This window comes from Mytilus trossulus, chromosome 1 (genome assembly GCF_036588685.1).
Source record: "Mytilus trossulus isolate FHL-02 chromosome 1, PNRI_Mtr1.1.1.hap1, whole genome shotgun sequence".
Taxonomy (NCBI): Eukaryota; Metazoa; Mollusca; class Bivalvia; order Mytilida; family Mytilidae; genus Mytilus; species Mytilus trossulus.
Window position 1 is genome coordinate 46,248,614 of NC_086373.1, and position 6,824 is coordinate 46,255,437.

The following is a 6,824-nucleotide window of genomic DNA, read 5'->3' on the forward strand; positions in this document are numbered from 1 at the left end:
TTTTAACCAACACCAGAGGGTGTGTCATGATGTATGTACAACTTTCTAGGTCAAAGGTCAAGGTCAATAACTTTGGTTTCAGTTGACAACCCCGTGTCCGCTCCCTATCTAGATAACCGTTATGATTTTATACTTAGTACTTAACATGTTTATTAACCAACACCAGAGGGTGTGTCATGATGTATGTACAACTTCCTAGATCAAAGGTCAAGGTCAAAAACTTTGGTTTCAGTTGACAACCCCGTGTCCTGTGGTGAAGATCGTGTCCGCTCCATATCTAGATAACCGTTATGATTTCAAAGTTTATACTTGATATCCATTTTAACCACCACCAGAAGGCGTGTCATGATGTATGTACAACTTCCTTTGTCAAAGGTCAAGGTAAAAAAAACTTTTGTTCCAGTTGACAACCCCGTGTCCTGTGGTGAAGATCGTGTCCACTCTATATCTTGAGAACCGTTATGATTTCAAAGTTATACTTGACATCCATTTTAACCAATACCAGAGGGTGTGTCATGATGTATGTACAACTTCCTAGGTCAAAGGTCTGTCTGTCTGTTGGTCTGTCCATTGCTAACAAATTTGATCCACACTATATTTTGAGAGGACAGCTGTTATTATTTCATACTTTATACCTGACAAACATTTTCAACTTAACATATATATTAACCAAAACCAGAGAATGTGTCATAATGTATGCATCCTAGGTCAAAGGTCAGTCCGTCGATCTGTCCATCCGTTTGTTGTTCTTAACAAATTGTGTCCGCTCTACCTCTCGGGAACTGTTAATATTTCATACTTTATACTTGGTGGGTCATAATATATTGAAGGCATAATTCTAAAAATATGTGACAAATATCAATTGGGCAGAACCTTTAAACATATTGTTCAAACATCAATCCATATATCCAGAAGTCACCTTAGAGTAGTCAACAATGAGTTCACATCATGCAGTCATATCACTATTATACTATGAAAGTAAGTTGAGAATATTTATCAGTTTTAACTTAAAATCTTAGAATAAAATCACATATGAGACTATATATGTAATAACTTCAAATAATGCTTCATATCAGATTATCCATACAACTTATTTACCCCACGTTATTGACAGCGGGGCCCACAGAGATGGCTCCCATCTCAATGGTATCTAGTTAATTTTACATTCAGTGCAAAAACTTAATGCACAGAAGAAAAATAAGCTTTAATACTATTAACTTGTCTGTATGATCTGAAAACTCTGGAATGTTTTGATTGTCATTGAAAGAGAGGATTTTTTTTTAAGCAGGTGTGAAATTTTAAGGACAACAATTTGTATTTAGGCCCTCCTGGGTTCATGATTTAGTACTTAATTATACTGGGAGCTTTGCATCTTTCCTACATTAGTCTTTATAGACTGAATTACCTCAGTCAAACTGATTGTATGAGTCAAGAATTAGTGTCAAAACAATAAACAGCACCAACAAGTGATTAATAATGTATAGTAAAACAGGAAGCAGAAATGACACACACAGGATGGAAATGAACTATGTATAAAAAGGAGAAAAGGAAAAACAAAATACAAAATACAGCGTTTTTAAAAACCTCTAATGAAATCAATTTTAAGTTTGAACACATACACAACCATACAGAATGATTAAGTTACTGAAAGTCACACAGATACTTAGATATGGTTTGCTTCCCAATGAGACAACTATCCACCAGAGTTCAAGCAAAGTGGGTTTAATCAATTACTGGAAACGGTATGGCCTTCAGAGATGAAGAATCCATACTTTATTGTTGGCTATAAAATGCTTCGACATGAAACAGGACACAATTCAAATGAAAAAACCAATGGCTGCATTTAAAACTTTTTTTATGAAAAAAAATATGACAGACATAAACCAACGACAACCACTGAACATCATTCTCATGACTCCAGACAGGCATAAAAAGAATGAGGCAGGTTTTTCACGATTTATATGATTTTTAGCATATTATAATATTGTCAAAAATATATAAAATTGAGAATGGAAATGGGGAATGTGTCAAAGAGACAACAACCCGACCATATAACAGACTCAATAGTTTCTTGTCGCTTCTTGTCGCTAAAATTCTTCTTCTTGTCGCTAACAACTTCTTCTTGTCGATTCTTGTCGCTAACAACTTCTTCTTGTCGATTCTTGTCGCTAATTAGTGGGGCAGCTGCCAGCAGACCCCTTACACAAGTTCTTGTCCTTAAATGACGATTACTCTTTTTTTTCATTTTTATACAACCGTAAAAGATTTGCGTTAGTATGATGCTATCATGCCCTCGGTCTGATGACACATTTGATTTCCGGACAAGAACTTTAGTTTAAGTGTATGGATTTCAATGGCATTTTACCAGATGGTTTAATACCACGAAAGGAAGGTTTGGATTGATTTTGGAGTTGATGGTACCTTCTTCTTCTTCTTTCGTAATTCTCTCCTGTTTAGGAGCACTCGGATGAGAACGATAAATGTTAACAGTATATGTACATTAAAACACACAATAAATCCTCTGTAAAATATGAATGAACAGCATCCTCCACCATAAAAACCAGTGTATTTACAACAAGTCGTGAATTTATATATAAGCATTAATATAGAGACTTTCAAAGTAATGTAGTGTTAAAATGGCAAGAGATATACTAAATAAATTACATGCTCGCAGACTCATAATTTTAAACAGGTGCTTTTCAATGCAATATAAAACATAAGCATGATTAATTTGGATGTTGAGTTATATTATTTAATTAATTAGGCTTTACTTTAATTTAAACTGCTAAGATATAGTATAATTAGCATGTACTTTTAGTGTAAGAATAAATTATCTAAGTTTTCTTATGAGACGAAAATTTATATAAACTGAAATCATGACTTTGATGTTATAGAAGTATTATTTTGATTATTTTAATAATGTTCGTATGGCGTACTACTTTGAAGTTTTTTGATATGACACTGGCTTGACCATACACAGAGATATACCCCTAACTCCACACACTAGCTAGGCATTAGTAATGTTCATTCTTTTCATGTGGATTAGGTGGCAGTAGTCTCTTGATTTCATTTCATTTCTTAGTATCAGCTTGTCATTCGGGAGAATATTCCTTTCAACAAAGCTTTGACAGTCTATCAATAATTCCGTGATAGCCAATTTGCTATTGAAATTGATTGTCCATAGTGACATACACTACTTCCAATTTTGCTAACAATATATTCTTTTATCTGTTGAAAGTGCGATTTTCGAATATGTCTATACGCTGGGCAGCTTGTTAGAAGGTGTTGAAGATCTTCAGCTTCAATGTTACATATTGGGCAGGTAGGATCTATCTCTGCTTGATTGAATTTTGCTTTTAAGGTTTGAAGCATGTATGTTCCAGTTAACATGTGTACTTTTGTCGCTGCTTTTCTAACATCTATGACGGAGCTCGATATTGTATCCCATACGTTGTGAGTTTGTCCAATATTCAGGTTTCTTTTTGATAGCAAGTTGAGTGTTGATTTTTCTTCATAATCTGCTTTTAGTTTGACTGTCCAGTGAGATGAAATAGCTGTTCGTACGATATTTTTCCAGTCAAGCTTGTTGTAATGTTGATTCATTATTTCGTTGAATGATGGGAGTTGATACATGTCTAGTATGTCATTTATTCTTTTGAAGAAGCTATTTGGTCGACCTGCGGTATGATGCCTCCATGTAATTTCACGTATTGAGTTATTGTGACTCATTGCTATTGAGTGTAACAGACTCAACTGTCTTTTGTGGAGCTCAGCAGTTATTGACAGCGCTCCAAGAAGCAAGTAGACTGCTGATGTAACTGTTCTATTTGGAAGTGATTGGATATGCTTCAGAGTGCTAAGATGAAAACTGCATAGTGCTACTGTGTCCTTGTTTTGGAGATTTAAAGTTTCTAAGCCATATAGAAGACGTGGAATGACGTATACTTGGTAAATCTTGCATGAAGTTCTTGGGTTGAGTCCATTTGTACCATGAACGCCAGTCTTGATCAGAGAGTACAGAGTTCTTCGTGCTAGCGATATCCTGTCATTGATATTAATTTTAGTTTCCTCAGATGTTGTTCTTTTAAGACCTAGATGTGTTGTTTCTGATTTAAATTCCATAATGTTATCGCCTAAAGTAAAATTTTCTGTTGATTGTTGTATTCCTTCACTAGTTCTTTTGTTGACACTTTTAACTATTGTATTGCTTTTTACTGGATGGATTAAGAATCTATGGTCGCTTGAGTAATCATACACTGTGTTGAGCATTTCTTGCATTTCATTTTGGTCGTTTGAGAGAAGTACAATATCATCTGCACAGCTAGGACAGCCTGCATAAGTATTCCCTATAGATATGCCCATGTTATGCGTTTCTAGTTCAGAGAGTAACTCATTGATGTATTGTTTGTAAAGATGTGAAGATAGGATTCCACCCTGTCTTACTCCCTGATCAATACTAAACGAGAGACTTGTGTCTCCTTGCCATTTCACAGTTGATGTGACACCATTGTACATATCCTCAATAACATCCCAATATTCAATATCTACTCCTAGATAGTAGAGCTTGTCTAGCAAGATTTGATGATTGACTACATCAAATGCTTTTTGACTGTCTAATGTTGTTATGAATAATATATCTTTTCTATTGATTTCTGAGTATACTTCTGATAATATCAGTGCCGCCATAGTGGGTGAGAGTCTTTCAGTAAAACCGAATTGTAGGTTTGATTGATTGATATTCTTTAAACCAGCCTTTTCGATCAGCACGTACTCGTATACTTTCCCATGAGCAGATGTAACTGTTATGCCTCTGGAATTTGTAGCTTGAGTTAGATCTTTCCCCTTTTTAGGAACTGGCGTTATTATGCCTGTTTTAAAGCTGGTTGCAACTTTTCCTTCCTTAAATATCTGGTTCAAAAATGTTTTGGTATATATGTACCGATTATCAGGTTATCTGCATGTTGATATCGTAAAATATCAGCTGCGAGACATAATATGAAGCTTTTTGTCGAGTGAGCGTAGCGAACGAGATCAAAAAGCCTTCATATAATGTCATGCAGCTGATATTTTACAATATCAATATGCAGATAATCTGATAATCGATTTATCGAGCTATATTTGCGTGTTCCAGAAGTGTTTTCTTTGTTTCATCAGCACACAAAAGATGACTTGATAAGTTCGGGTCAAAGTTATTAACGTCGGTTCAAACATTATGACGTCGCTGATATGTCCGGGTTAAAGTTATTAAGGCCGGGTCAACGTATTTGACGTCACAAAGACATGATACGGAATAATATTAAGAGCTGAACCGAGTGAAATAGACAGTGGGACGACCGATAAGGGTTATTTCATTCCCTGCATATTTGATATGTTCAGCTGTGATACTACATAAGGGGTCACTTGGGGGTCCATGTATTTCGCAATAATGTAAGGTGTCCATATTACGTAAGGTGTCCGTGTGTATTTCACAATACTGAAATGTCCATGTATTACGCAAGGTGTCCATATTACGCATGGTGTCCGTGTGTATTTCACAATACTAATTACACAAGGTGTCCATGTGTATATCCCAATACTGTAAGGTGTCCATGTGTATATCGCAATACTGTAAGGTGTCCATGTATTACGCAAGGTATCCATGTGTATTAAGCAATACTGTAAGTATACAGGGACACAAGCTTACCTAATACTGATGGAATTTGTTTTCTATGTGATGAAATAAATTCCTCCTCCTACATGTATTTATATTTCTGCTGTGAATTGTTGTATTTTTCTTAAACATATGTAATAAGTTTATGTATTTATTAAATAGTACTGTTATATTTAAATATTACGGTTTGAAATCAAATTTCTTTTATATAGTTGATTGAACATCAATACTGAATAAAAGTAAATGTAATAATCAATTGACCATGAAAAGAAAAGTATATAAGAGAAATCAAATCATTTATGTTGGAAATGGGTTTTGATAAGGATATTGTAAAACCAGATTGTGGTTATTACACATAATACTGGTCCCACGATTCGTTTAATTATTCAGGGTCTGATTTGAGCTAGGGTCCCTGTATTACAGTCCAATGTAGAGTACTACATATATGAAGTGATCTAGCTGGAGGTCCATGTATTACATGCATGGAATAGTCCAATGTAGAGTATTAGCATTCAAACACCAAATAGATTGATTAATAACAGTTGGACACTACCAATAATTAAATAAAATATATGGTGGTATCCAAATATCAATACGGTAGTTTTTAACATATAAAAGATTCACATAAATGACAAAGTACATACAGGAATAGTCAAATAATCATGATACACAGCGGGGAGTTCGATTGGTATATGACAGGTATTTAAAAGGATGGTAAAAGAATGGTGTGGATGAATAAAATTCACACTGAGAATTTAATAGGATGACAATATTTGTGAAATAACACATTAATATATGTTAATAGAGTTACCGTTATTTGGTTAGGGTTTAATATAAAGAAAGTGTCTAATGAGCACATTGTAGTACGATGGTGTTCTTTTATGTATCGTTGATTGAATATGAATACAGAATAAAAGTAGATGTAATAATCAATTTACCATGACAAAAAATAGTTTATAAAAGAATCACATCATTTCTGTTGAAAATGGGTTTTGATAAAGATATTGTAAGACACTATTGTGGTTGTTACACAAAACACTGGTCACACTATTCATTTAATTATTCTGGTTCTGTAAAAAAAAATGAAAAGATTATGATTATTAAAAAAATTATATTGGCGTAAGACACTGAACAAATATTTTTTTATAAATAATCAACCTAATCTTATTGAATG